Below are 16,070 nucleotides of genomic sequence, written 5' to 3'. Positions count from 1 at the left end.
ACATGGTGGGAACACAGAATGGAAAATTATATTTAGATATGTTATTCTGTTTGATCTCCTGACAAGAATGTTGAAAACCGCATCAAAATCGGCCGCTTCAGTACCGAGATACAGCCCTCCGAAGTGCTCGATTTTTACCTGTATATCGACTGCTAATCAGGGAATCGGCCGCTAACGCTGATTTGGGGAATAACCGGATGTGACGTCACGAGGACAACGGCAGTGAGGTGTTTGGTAGTGGAGTTAAATGGGGTTTCGAGAATTTTACAAATATATATACAGTATACAGTTATGTTGACGATTTCATTATATATGTGATAGGAAATATTACAACTGAAATCAGGCTAAATACATATATATGTAGATATGTTTCTGGTACATTTAACTAGAGATCTTATCTCTGTTTTAACAACTTTCTAAATTATCAAACCTCGGGAATATTCCATTTTCATAATGTGATCTACAAAGAGACGAATTAGAAAAATGATGGTTATATAATTATTCATTTGAATATGTTTCTGTATAAATAAAAATTATCTCTATGCCTATGGATTTCAACAGAATTATATATGTATATATGTTTCTGATTTCAAGAACCAACATAACGAAAAGAAAATGTTTTATATGTATTTTATAGTTCAATATACGTAGATATCATAGACATAAATTAGGAGGGGAGTAAACAAAAATGGATATCCGAAATTTAGCAACTATCAGAAATATCAAAATTCTGACATTGGACATTATATTTGCATTGTTCTTTCTCGACATGCCATTTGTAAATAATTTTGTAGTTTTTGTTATAAAAATACATTTACGTGTAACCAGAATATATAAACAAGACAAATGTATAATGAGTCTTCCTAAAATATATACTGTACATCTAGTAATTGATACACTTGTTAAATGTTATGTTGGAACGGTATATTTTACTGTAAACCATAGATTTTTAAGTGTAAACAAATATTACATTATACAACAATTACATGATGGTCCATCGCTAACTTACCTGTGATCTTACTTTTGACACCTGACGCGAGCTAATCAACAAAGCGTGACAGGTCAATAAACACCTTTCTGACGTAATCTGGTTAGCCCCCTCATTATTCTCGGTTGACCACGCAGTTTAGTTACTGCAGTATACATGTGTAACAGGAGAGGAGAAAATGTAGCGGCCAGACCGGGATTCGAACCCGGAACCCTCAGAATACTAGCCGAGTGCTCTACCGACTGCGCTAAGGCGGCCGCATGAACAACGGGAGATCGTAACCGCAATTTAAACCTACTTTTCATGGCGCGTAATACAAAAATAGCAATTTTGCATAAAATTTTCGATTGTGTTCGTCATGTTTTTTAAAGAATCATTCAATTACAACGTGCCGGATATCATTCTTTAATGGGTCAAGAACGTATATACCATAAAATGTACACGGAAAAGGGTAACAATTAAATTCCTGTACTATCAATATACGATTAATGCAGGTTATTTTATGTTGTTTTTTCCAGTAACATTTGTTTTTGATATTTCATAAAAGTCACTATAGTTTTCCTAAACGTATAAGTTACAGATCTACATCTCTGATACTTGTGAAGAAAGAAACACCGGTATTAATATTTTTTATTAAAGTTTTACATGTAGATACATACCTGGTCACCGATGATCGACCCAGTCCAATCCCGCTACACTCCTCCCTCCTTTCTCGAAGTCTTCGCCCTCGAAGACACACGAGACCCTTCCAAACACCACCACCGTGGGTTATTTAGTTGGGCGCCAATTCTGTAACAGGAGAGGAGAAAATGTAGCGGCCAGACCGGGATTCGAACCCGGGACCCTCCGAATACTAGCCGAGTGCTCTACCGACTGAGCTACCTGGTCACCGATGATCGACCCAGTCCAATCCCGCTACACTTGTATAAATATAGAGCACGACATTGGCTATTCGGAATGACAGTTCTGTTTTTGTTCTGTAGTTGATATCTGCTACTTGGATTAGACTTGTCACAAGTCTCATTGTTTTCGTCTGACCCGTGCATGATTTATTTTTCAATTAAAGACACTAATGAATGAACTTGAGCGAAATATCAATAAGTCGTCGATTAGTAGATGCATTTACATATATGTCGGGCTTTGGATAACATAATCAAGAATCATTGATATAATATTCGCATATATGTGGTTTCAACCACCGCAGATATACAACGTACGTGGATTATTATGAACATTTTATTGTGTATAATTATGCAGTAATTGCGTAGAGATGTTCATTTATCTAAGACAGGTACATCAATATACATGTATGCATGGTATAAATCCCTGTTTTCAAGCGTTTTTCAAACTATCTGTGATTCAGGATAATATTAAATAGGTATCGGACATGAACACAGGTATTTGTGTCTTCAAAATCGATATTTACAAACAGATAGTTTATATTAGATGGCAGACACCAAAAATCGCCTCTCTATCTTATGCGAGTAGAATAGGTCCCGTTGTCCTCGTGACGTCACAGGTCAGGGGTCCCGAATCGGGGTCAATGGCTTGGGGCTTCAGGTGTGTTCTAGAGAAAAGTCGCATTATCTCTAATACCGTAATCGCTATGAAACTCGTACTTTCTCCATTCTAAATTTTATCCAAAGACGCATTTATCAAGCCTTATATACCAAACCATTCCGTGTACACTTTAACATGGTGGGAACACAGCCGCTTCGATGTTTGTTTACATTTTATTGTAATAAATAGTACGGCAATCCGACAATTGTTGCTTTATCTTAATTTCAAAAGGTGTAAATAAAAATATGTAACAATAGTATATAGATATAAACATATGGTATTCATATATTTTACGATGTTTATACTCCATTTTCGACCGCCACGAGAAAAAACACGGTCGCCATTATGTATAAATTTTGACAGAATATGGCAAATATCAGCTTGAAATTACAAATTCAATTCCAAGTTACGCAAATATCGTACTGAAATTTTAATAAGCGATTACTGTTTTCTTAGTCTTACTTTGAAAAACACCTTAAGATGTGTGATTATCACCAAATTAAAGTTTGCTTTCGTAGATCACCCCAAGCGCACGGCAGCCATTACGTACAGTACTGCCGAGATCTCGAATTTCGTCCTTTTTCAGAGTCACAAAATTACGTATTCTTGATAATCTTTTTCGTCAAAATTTTGGATTTTAGTTTATGGCATACAAATGAGTCAGTTTATAGTTACTTTTTTATCATATTTTTAAACAAAACTTTAAGTATTTTAGGATTTTCGAAGCCGTGCGCAATGTGTCCTGGTCGGCATTTACAGTATTACGATCTGTATTCATAAAAAATCTAAATGTAGTCTATCTAACATGTATTCCAATTATTTTAAAGTAATATCACTTCAATTTGAGACTTCACTTGGAAACTCATGGAATAAAAGCGCATGAAATTAAAAAATGACCTCTACAGCATTAAAACTGAACGATTTCACCATTTTATTTTTCGAGATATCGGCAGCCTTACGTTACGTAAACATGTACATTGCTTAGATCTGCATACATTGTATAAGTGTAACACAGTGGTTTATAGCATTCCTTTAAAGCAAGATATACATGGAAAAGAACGAAATATATATCTTTTGCAAGTACTTATTGAGATATGTGTTTGTAATTACGTATTTATATTATTAAATTCCCAACTATAAGATGTGGTATGAGGTGATCTACCAGCGAAGCCATGCATGAGCGGCCGTGGTCTGGCAAGATGGTTTATACATTTCGTTATATTTAAAAGTGTTGTGAACAGCTTTTTCATGCATAACAGAAAGTTACTCAATCAAATCAATTATCTATTCATAACTTTTTCACAACATGGATTTCTACCTGTGAAGAAAAAAGGGGTACTGTGACGGCCCGACACCGCTTGGCAAGCTGGCTTCAACACTAAATTTACACATATATATTTAGCAATAAACAATTGTAAATGCAAAAATATAAATGTCTGTAACGTCTGAAACAATAAGAAACAATTTTAAAATCGGAATTTGCAAGTATGAATGTGTATACTTTTGTCAAAGTATCGATTGTGTAGCAGGGATGTACGTATCTGTTATTGTTTTTATTAGTCGCCATACTGTGTTTGTACCTTTGAGGACCCGGATGTAAACTTTCTGTGACGTCACGCCATCTTTTCTGAAATCTCCTGGTCACTTTATAACTGATTTATTAACTAACGTTTATCAGATATACAAAAACACTGTGCCTCAGGTCAAATTATTCAATTACATATATTGCATCATGTACATTTATAACGGATAACTAACAAGAAACATATTATGTTCTAATGTAGCTACAACCTATCATACATGTATATATACCTATGATTACTTAGAGAATATTTTTCCACATTTTTAAAAGTACACATTTTCTTAAAGCAATGTAAAATTTATTGCTAAATTTTTATATACTTTATGACTATGCTGTTGTTCTATAATTTTTCATATGGAAGTTCTTTTAACTTTTAATATTGTGACATTAATACACATGATATTCATATACACTTAATATAATGTAAGATATACACACACATTTAATTATAATAAGTTGGGGGAATGCCCAATGCAGTTTTATGCTGGGTTCACATAAGTTGAAATATATTCCTCTTGCGTTATTTACACAACTTTGCTACATTTATTACTTACACAATAACAAAGAACTTCCTGTGAATTGTATCATTACTTTAATTGTTTACCAGTCTTATAATTAGTCTAATTAAAGACAAGGCATCATGCTAATGTTTTAAAACTATATGACGTTGACCTAGCGCTTTTCATTTGCTTTCATATTTATTTTTATTCTAATAACAGCATAATTATCATGAATATATCAAAGTCAGATAGATTTTTTTCTCCGTATTTTGCTTACATAATTTTCAAGCTACCTACACAAAGAAGTTAATATGGTATGATTAGTATTATTTTAGGAAATCTATTATTTAATTATTTCAAATTATATCTAATTTTAAATAATTATTAACAAGGGGACGTAATATGGTATAAGTAGTATTATTTTAGGAATCTTTAATGATCATTTATTAAAATCTTCAAGACTTAATGTACGGTATTTGAGACATATACTCGTGTTGTGTCTCCAGGGCAAATGTCTACTTGTCAGTGACGTAACAGTCTGGTGTATATAGATAGCTTCCTAGCTGTCAATATCATAATGTTATGTTGTACTTATAATTACATGTAATACCTGTCATTTTGTACATGTATGCGATATCTGATCAGTATATAATGGGGCTGGCCAGTGAGACATACACATATATACATATACAGAGTAGAGGGACGGATAGCGGACACACCCTGTCTGGTCCCATTTTGGGGCCAACCACAGCATTACTCTGTAACCATGCTTACATGTATATATTGTAAACTGTACCACATGAAATAAAACGTCGACACAACTTTGGAGTTCTTGATCATTCAACTCTACATCAACACAATAACAACATGTACCTGACGAGCTATGAACTATACAATCAACAATACAACCCATAAAAAGACGCATTTTATTATAGTTCATCAAAATTGTGACCAGTATACAATGTAGATTTCAACCCATATTCCGGTTGGGGCATACAATTTCAAAGACACAGCGTCATTTTATACGGAAGTACGGAAGCGTATTAGGCTCACATAGGAAAATATTTTACGCCATGACGACCGCCATATGATTATCTGGCGGCCGTCAAATAAATTATTTTCGTTATCCCGAAAAACATTTTACTATGTTAGCCTAATACGCTTCCGTAATTTTAAGCTTGACCACAGTTTTAAGACGCGCGCACGCAAAAAAAAAAAAAAAAAGTTTTTTTTTTTATTTATTTATTTACATGTATTTTTTTTTGCGCGCGTAGTAAACCTGTGCTATAGCCTATCATATTTTGTACTGGTACCCTGCAACATGCATCTTTAGTTAAAAATAATACTTTATCCACTTTTACACCCCGAAATTAAAGAAAAATAACAAAATAAGTTTGACAGACATAATAAATATTTGATAATGCACCATCGATATACACTATCCAATGCTTGATACGATTTGGTAACATGTTTAAGCTACATGTATGTTTGTGTTCTTGCGGTCGGGGAGACTAGAGTTTTCCCCTTAACGTTTGATACTAGGTATACTTTGATTTTCCACTTAAGTTTCAATGGCTACATGTTCTTGGTCATTTCTTTTCACTTGAAACACATTGTTATAGGATTTTTTCACAGTATACAAGGACAAATACAAAAGAAACATCTCTTTCACTCTCATTTTCTCACTTATGGTAATTAGTATATTTTGAATGCCTTGGTTTCAGTCACAGGTAAAAGTTAAAAAAAATTATATCTTTTTCTTACTTGGTCATTTTAGCATATCGACTCATGGTGTTTCCAACTTTAGAAAAACATCGAGTTGATATTAAGTTTGGTGACGTCACAACTGGATTGATATTGTGGTTGTGAACTTCGAATTTATCGCTAGCTTAAACATGTTACCAAATCGTATCAAGCATTGGATAGTGTATATCTATGGTGCATTATCAAATATTTATTATGTCTGTCAAACTTATTTTGTTATTTTTCTTTAATTTCGGGGTGTAAAAGTGGATAAAGTATTATTTTTAATTTATTGTGTGTGTGTGTGTGTGCGTGTGTGCGTGTGTGCGTGTGTGCGTGTGTGCGTGTGCGCGTGCGCGCGTGCGCGTGCGCGTGTGCGCGTGTGTGCGTGTGTGCGTGTGTGCGTGTGTGCGTGTGTGTGTGTGTGTGTGTGTGTGTGTAATGGAGCAAATTCCTAAATTTAGTCGCCTTTTGCCGGGCGTGTTTGAATGGGAGCTAGGGGTCGTCCCCTGTACTGTTTAGGACGAGCTGATATTAGCTAAGGATACACCCATGTGTTATGTGGATTTTGACTTATGTATAGAATGTAAATAAACTTGTAAAAAGAACTTCCCCGCTATGGATTGTCGCCATTTTCTCAATCCCATTGTATTATTCTCTTCTCGTTGATAAACAAGTTCAGTTCCGTGGTTATGAAAAGTGCAGAAAGAAAATGAAGAGTTTGTACATAAGGTATTTGTTGCAATGCCTCAATTATTTATAAACGATCCGAAACAGACTGTATGTAAGTTATGCAAACACATAGTGGAATCTTTTACTGGTAGACTGTCATATGTCGATATATACATGTATATCATAATATGTATGTTAAAAAGCATTATTCAGGGCATGGCGAGAAAAAATCGTGATATTCCATATATTATATTATTCCATTTACTCTCTACCCATACAGTATATGGTGAATTACACTTTATCAAAAGAGGGGAAGGGCGCGGTGGCCGAGTGTTTAAGATGTCTCAACATATTACTACAAGCCCTTCACCTCTTGACCGCGAGTTCGAATCCCATGTGGGACAGTTACTAGGTACTGACCGCTGATAGGTGGTTTTTCTCCGGGTACCCCGGCTTTCCTGCATCAACAAACCTGACACGTCCTTACATGACCCTTGCTGTTAATAAGACTTTAAACTAATAAAACCCCAAACAATCTGATCAAAAATAACTAAACATCTAATACGCGTAAATAACAACTCATACTTGGTCTAGTTGTTCGGTCAGATTAACTTTTATTAACTAAAATCCACGATAAAGACATGTATTCAAACAATATAACCAAGTGAGTTGTAATTTCTAAATGAAGATCACTATCAATCAAATCTGTTTGAAGAGTATAAAATATCTATATTTATAACATAATTCGTCTGATATTCAGTGATTTCGTATGTGAAATATTCTTGCGTATGTCAATGGTGTAATATGACCTGGAGCGATTTTCATTGACTGGAAATTCATGGTGACGTCATGACAGAAACAATAAAATAACGTCAGGAGAAATTACGTGACAGAAGGATTATGAGGACGTCGGGACAAAATGGCTGCTTCTGTTGGATTTTCGGAATTCATTTTGGCGTGAAATTCTTTGTTATGTAGGTATTTGTAGATAGTCATGTGATAAAAGGATCTAAAATTTGTGTTTATTTCACATGAGATTTTATGAAACTTGTCTCAAAACTCACAAAAATAAAAACATTATTTTCTTTTAAAATGGTTGTAACACATGTGCACATATACATTTACCTTTATGAGTCTGAATAGCAAAATGAAGTCGCGGCGAAAATCAGTTAGTTTGTACAGCAAATTTAAGTTCTTCAAGATTTTTTTTTATTTGACATGTAAGATGTCCGATATCATTTGTTATATATCTCATAGTGAAGTTCAGTTAACCTTCATGTATATTGTATTACACATTACTGTAAAGAAATTGCATTACTTGTGTTTGTAATTATGCGTCTTTACGAAATCAAATAAGACAGGGCATTTGCTTTGGTTTTGAAGAAACACGAGGGGTCGCAGCGGCTATGTGACTTAAAGTGATTCAATATATGTATACTATCACTGGTTCTTCGCCTTTGGGTAAAAACTCCAGATACCTCTTAAATATGGCGGTTATTAGTTCGTAAAGGGAAATGAACAAATAATCAATTAATCATAATAACCTGTCAAATGAATTATCCCAGTTAGTTGTCATTGAAGTTCCATTTTTGTATACAAAAGTTTTGAATTTTGATAATCTTTAATATAAATTGTGAGAGAGTATATGACCAATATTGCTTTCATTATACTTATGGCAATAAATTTATCAGGAAAAACCTACCATTTCGGTGTAGTGCCCATTATTAGAAGCAATCGTAAAGCTATACGTTTGTGTACATTCCATTTCTCTACTGCTATGGCAACTGCTAGTCCTCCAATAAGGACAAATGTAATATTCTGAAAAACAAGAAGAAAGTTACAATCGACAAACAAGATTACTTCGTCTTTGCATATTACAGAGTTAGCCCCCTTGTGGGTAGTTATTTATACAAACGTCATTATTTTTTGGCGCAATTTACGTCGTTTTCACCGAAAAGTATGACGTCACAATCAATATCTGCCCCTATGAATTGCAAATACAGAATAGTAAGTATGAAAGGTCCTTTGTCAAATGAACATCATTTTAATTCCTGTTATCTTATTAATTATGCTATATAGCACTCATTAAACAAATATTTTGTCTGATGAATTTAATAAGAAGATAGTTGCATTTATTAGTATTTTATATACATTGTTTTAATTACCATATAAATGTCTGATAAGTAACATTATTACATTAACGACTAAAAGTTTATTCCACACTGAAATCCATATACAGTATGTATATGTGGAAAAATCATACCGATGATTTCTTAATAAATACTCAAATATTGCATGTGTCTCTATCGTTTGCTGCACATATTCCTTTTATTTATTAATGGAAGTACTTATATTTTTACAAGTGTATAATTGTAGCTAGGCATAAAATGCCTAATCGATATTATTTTCATAGACTTTTAAAAGATATATTTTCAAAATTAGATTATTCCTCTAATGTCTTTCACTATGAAGAAAATTGTTGAAATTACTGAATCTCGTCAATTAAAGAATTAAAACTAATGTAAAAACAGTTCTGGGTTATTATTATGTTAGTACCAATACTCTAATTCAAAATGATAACGTACATTAAAATATTTGGCCGACAGTGAACTGACTTTACTAACTCCCATCATCGGAAAAAGAACAATAGGAAGGGTTGCTGTAATGGCAACTGGGAACGTCTCTGTTGTCCAATAGAACGCCATTAGGAGTAAACCGTAGGCACATTTTGATTCCTTAGTAAAGATAAAAATTAGGATTGAATATTTTTGAAATCAAGAAAATATATAAAAAAAAAAAAAATTAGTAAAATTAGTAATTATTGTGTTTAGTTTATTAACATAGTCATAAACTCGAATTAGATTGCAAAGAAAGAAAAGCAAAGAACATAGAAACCCCATTATCTGGATTTAAAGAAAAATGCACGACATTTGTTAAAGGCAATTATTACATTGTATTTCCGCACAACTTTTAAGCTATAAGAATCATCTCAGTTTATCACATTACAAAACTAATCAAATTATCTGGATTGATAGAGTTCTCTGGGAAACATAAGAAAGATGCATTCTTACCTGTGATCCTATAGTCAATGGTAACGGTAGAAGAACAATGGGTGGTACAAAAGTAAACAAGAGCGTTTTATGTTGTCTTAAGAACGTCAGAAAAGTCATTTTGTAGATGTCAGACACGTGAACATAGAGTGAGATCTGCTATGAATACATAGTTGTCTCTATCATAGATAGGAGGATGAGGTGAACAATTTGCTGGTATGTCCAGTCATGCTCACATTAATGATATGCATAAGGATGCTTGTTCGTGACCATTCATTCGAAAACATTAATGTATATTATATTATTGATGATATGTGCATAATTATTATATATGCGTTTACTCGGAATTTAACATTTATCTTTAAATATTTCATATTGATCTTGATAAAACAAACAAACATGTCGGTTTTCTACATAGAGTAAACATGCATTAGCTTTTTCTTTTCAGTTAATGGCGACCTCGGTAATTGCATATGAGCCACAATATACATAATGTTTAAACGGCAAATTATTTTCTGATAAAGTTATTTTGACATTTGTCCTCTATGAGTGATAAAGATTACATTTGTTTCCAAATACCATATCTGACACGCATGCGCAAGAGCGAGCCCTCCACCAAGAAATACAATTACACCCCAAGGTAACTTCTGGCTAAACGTTTTCCAGTCCAAGAGTGGCTTTCTTCCTTTGATAGTATCTTAAATCATGACCTATCAATATATTTTTACAATGTCATTATTATACGAAATTAAGCAAACGAATTATAGAAATATGCGGTAGGGAAAATATTTCTTTCTTTCCACTTAGATTCACACATATATGTTTAGCACGGTCTTAATTGCTATGGTTTTATAGTTTGGTTTTATTAATTTAACGTACTTTTAACATCCAGGGTCGTTTAAGGACGCGCCAGGTTTGTTGGTGAAAGTTTTAGAACAATTTGGGTAACATAACATGTTGTTAAGGAAATACATTTGGGTGTAAAGGCATTCACTTTGGAATTATCATGAGGGAAAAAATAACATGGCGTCACTTTTCCCTTCTATAAAAAAGATAGATGTCTGCAAATAATCGGGATTTTATCACAGTTCTGTTGATAGATACATATCATAGAATACCATCAAACTCCTTGTTATTAACAAGTTGAACTACTATTGGGAATATACATATTTGCTTTGATTAACCTGCATGATTAATAATTCATGAATACATTCATGAAACATTTATGACACATCTTAACTATCGGGTAAATAAATAATAATAGGATGCAATTGTATATAAAGGTCTTCAAATACAAATCACACATTCACCATATATAGTCACTTTTATAAGTTTCGAGAACATTTTGTAATATGAGATTTATGAACACTTTCCGAAAAAACAAAACACTCTTTCTAACTTTTATACCACCAATTGTTCTTTTACCATTACCACACAATCTCAGGTAAGTATTTAATATCATTTTCTGTTTTTAAAAGATGAGAGACACGTTTGATAACTATCGTAAAGCCGGTTTTTTCAGAGGGGGTGTTTTTGCAATTTCACATTACTGTGATTTCGCGGAACATTGCTAGATTATTATCTACAGTCGCGAAAATTGGATCCGAAAATTGGATCCGCAAAAAAAAAAAAGAAAAAAAGAAGACGTATTTGAACCATACATAGCCTTGGTTAAAGATCCTGTTAAAACTTGTGATTTTTATGTATGCCTATATATCACTTCTTAGGTGTACTTGAACATAACTTAGTTGATATAAGGTATCTATGCATTCGCACTAACCTTAGATATTATTGTTGACTTGTAGATTGTTGTGTTGTTTGTAAATTTTGGCAAAATATAAAAATCATTGTGAAATTCAGTTTTACAAGTCCACAGGGCTCAGTACATATTTCTGTCACCTAATAACCACGCCATTGTGTTTACTAGTGTTTATAGCATGTATTAGGAGCGATGGTTTGACCGGATTCTGCTTCACAAAGGCATACACTTCAAGTCCTTGTTTGACATTGTCAGGAAATTGGCGGGTGTAGATTATATTTTGCAAATATAGCATGTAGGAAGGCATTTCAATCATCTTTAAATTGCGTCTATTATATTATTTTATGAACACTGAACTTGAAACGAAGACTACACTTTGTAGTTTTAGGGATAATCGTTTAACTGCTGAATTTGGGGCAAAACATGCAGATTTATGGAAATGCACGTAAACTCTTAAATCAAAATTTGTTTCTTATAAATATTATTCCCACTATACATGATAACATCGAATATAAACATTGGTATCAATTGCGGCGTCCCATGTATGCCAATTTTGCATTTTATAATCTACAGTCGCCATTTTCATGACAAGGTAAAAAAGGACTCGATGTGATTTACTGTAGTTCAAATCATTAAAATGATACAATGTATCGTTGTTAGATATGACTATGAAAGTGGAGTTATTCGCGATGCAAACAAATTCATGGAAATATAACCATCCTCAAAAATATTAATAAGCGTAAAATGTAAATATGAATAATGTCATCATAGGCATACTGCGAACAGTTTGAAAGATGCTGGGGCCAAACTATCGTTTGGTACCGTTGTGTTATCTCGCAATACTTAATCATACTAGTGTTTCATCCAGGAGTCGAAATGTGCCTATGGCTTACTTCTGATGGCGTTCTACTGGATTACAGAGACGTTCCCAGTCGCCGTTACAGCAATGATTCCTATTGTTTTATTTCCGATGATGGGAGATGATGGGAAAGTGGGAACATTAGCAGTTAAATATATACATGTAAGGTATTTCTTTTCTCTATTGCTCAGATAACAAATTAAACCTTGTTTTGAAAATATGAAGCCACGGTCAGTTTTCCTTAAAGTTAATAATTTGTTTTATTTTATTAAATTTGTGTAATTACATGGTAACGGAATTAGGTATCAAATTAACTATAACAAGTGAAATGGGATCTTTTGAGTAGCGTTCAAAACGCCATTGAAATAGTAAAGTAAACACCTGAAATGCGTGGCATCCTGTTAAATGTAGTGCATGCTGCTACATTATATGGGATATCATATTTTAATCCCTTTGTGTTAGGAATTTAATTGTAGGTTGCATATGTCATATATCCCTGGATATAGATCTGCTTTGGACTAGAATATTACTGGTGATATATATGTATTTGCCAGGCATTTGTTTTACATTTATTTCATTGTGTTACACAATTAAAGAGTTCTTTATATCTTTAATGTGATACCCTACCTACTTAAGATATTATTTATATTTCGTTTCTTTTCTTTTTTTCTATCTTGATGCATATATCATTTGTCTTAATCGGAGGATTTGCGGTTGCCATAGCAATAGAGAAATGGAATGTACACAGACGCATCGCTCTACGATTACTTTTGATATTCGGTACCACACCCAAATGGTAAATGGTTAATAAAGAAAACAGGAGTTATATCGTTTTGATTTATTAGTATTGGTACATGTATTATAACAAATGGTATGATAATTGACACAACAATGCTTCTGATGGCCATTGATTCTATGATGACTTGACATGTTTTATAATTTTAGATACAAAGATGATCGTAGATTCAGTTACAAATATTATGTAGGTCTAAAGTTGTCGAAGTCATTCAATTTCAATTTCAACAAATCTTATTGGCATATTATTTAAAATCAAAATAATTAGACAGCAGGACAGTGGATAGTTATACAAAATTTATAAATTATAAATTTCTTGTTGTAAATGTCATCAGTATATAATTGCGTTATTATTTTTCTTCCAATTTTAATATTGAGAAATGCTTTCGTTTCTTAATGAAGGTTTGGAGAGTTAAAAAAACAAATGTAGATTTTTGTACTGTATTATGTTTTATCCCGCTCAGACAAGAATCTTTTGACTAAAATGACGTCACGTGATATCCAATATATAGTCGTATCAGATTAGTAGAAATCATATCAGGTTTGTACGATAGAATTATCGTTCTTTGCCCCTAACGTCATTCGCAACAAGATGACGGTCAAGTAACGCTTCGCGACGACGGCACTCAACGAGATCTCGATGGAGACAAAATGTTTGAATGAAAACGCTGATGACCACTTTCAAAGCGAACCGAAATCGGCAACACTTATTTAGGATTATTTAACAGAAATGGACCACTCTTAGACTTGAAAACGTTTAGCCAGAAGTTACCTTGGGGTGTACTCTTACTTCTTGGTGGAGGATTTTCTCTTGCGCATGCTTGTCAGGTAGAATATTTGGAAACATCTGGTTTCTTATTGACTCATAGAGGACCTATTGTTTTCAAAATTATGAGACGTTATTTTTTCATCCTCATCAAAGTGAACACTGACATGTTCATATAAACTTTTCTCATCTGCTCTACATCTCAAAAGATGAATAAAATAATATCTGATTTAGTGAGAATCAATTTTTTATTTGTCTTAATTTTTGTTGAATACACTGGTATCGCCATTGAAATGGATGTCAAAATAAAACATGTTTCATTACTTACAAACTGCATCATCATACACAGGAATCTGGATTGTCGTTGTGGCTAGCACACCAGATGGGGATCATGACTGAAATTCCAACTTGGGTCGTGATTGCTATAATTTGTCTGATTATCTCCCTTTCTACAGAAGTGACCACCAACACCGCTATCTGTACCATCTTCATGCCTATCTTGGCAGACTTGGTGAGAATAATGTTAAAAATGAATTATTCCATGATTTGGCAGACTTGGTGGGTATAATGTTAAACCGAAATATTCCGTAATTTGACAGACTTGTTGAGTATAATGTAAAAAACGAATTATTCTCGAATTCAATATACTTTTAATTTGCAATACTAATGAATATTCAGTACAAATATGCGTACCTTGTTGTTTATACGATAAAAGAAAAAGAAAAACATCGATAAAATAAACCAATGAGTCATAAATAGAACCATCTTAGCATTAAAACTTATTCCAAATTTTCATTAGTAGATCGAACAAAAACTCCCATCATCCTATGGTGTGATAATTATTAAAGCAAATTAAATTATTATGTAAAAAAGAAGGGATATACCAAGGATATTAGAAATTGTATAATTATCATTCAAGAGAAATTAGTGTATAAACCTATCAAAAATGTTTAGACATGACAAATGTTTGAGCAAGCTAAACATTGTGATACATAAAAAATCAATTCATATAAGATTTATCACGATATTTACATTATATATACATACATATGTATATCTTAAACGTTATAAAGACCTATTTTTTCAAATACTGATAAGCATGAAAATAATATCGTAATACATCTTTGAAATATCCTTACAATGTATCTACCATAATGATTAATCTTTGTTCACATTTGAAATGTCCACCTAGGATTGTAAAACTAACTGACTGTTTCGATGATATACACATTTACCGATCGATTTGAAACAATTAGAATGGTGGTTTTTTTTCAGGCAAAAGGCATTTATGTGCATCCATTGTACGTAATGTGTCCGGCAGCAATATCGAGTTCATTTGCATTCATGTTACCAGTGGCAACACCGCCTAATACCATCGCCTTCTCCTATGGATACATCAAAATCACCGACATGGTATGTTCATTGAAATATTCCTAAAATTAGTTTACATTTACACAAACAATGTTTCTTGAAAAGTTTTCGCTTAAATAATATATATATAAATTTTGATTATGATGACACTGGCTACTTAAATGAACACAATGAACCAGTTATAATATGGAACTTTTTTGTATTTTGTAGGTGAAGGTCGGTTGGATCCTGAACCTGGTGTGTGTGTTAATCGTTACTCTTGCTATCAATACGTGGGGCATGGCGTACTTCCGGTTAGACGTTTATCCTGATTGGGCTGTTTTAACGGAAGTGTCATCACCTTTGCAGAACTCCACGTCAATGGCTATCCTAAATCTGCTGCCAACTAACGCTTCATTCGTAGATTTTGCCTGAGATGCCTTATT

At 33.2% G+C, this 16,070-nt stretch overlaps 1 long non-coding RNA gene across 1 annotated transcript; it reads right to left on the bottom strand.

Moving 5' to 3' along the window:
- Positions 1-8,702: 8,702 nt before the first annotated feature.
- Positions 8,703-10,273, bottom strand: LOC138326803 (uncharacterized). Its single transcript, XR_011208956.1, has 3 exons — positions 10,117-10,273; positions 9,631-9,780; positions 8,703-8,863 (listed from the first exon to the last, which is right to left on the bottom strand). It is a non-coding gene; the product is annotated as an uncharacterized lncRNA (long non-coding RNA).
- Between the last annotated feature and the right edge of the window lie 5,797 nt (positions 10,274-16,070).

The sequence above is a fragment of the Argopecten irradians genome, chromosome 7 (genome assembly GCF_041381155.1).
Source record: "Argopecten irradians isolate NY chromosome 7, Ai_NY, whole genome shotgun sequence".
Classification (NCBI taxonomy): Eukaryota; Metazoa; Mollusca; class Bivalvia; order Pectinida; family Pectinidae; genus Argopecten; species Argopecten irradians.
The sequence above is the reverse complement of the archived record's forward strand: the minus strand, read 5'-3'. Positions and strand labels throughout refer to the sequence as shown.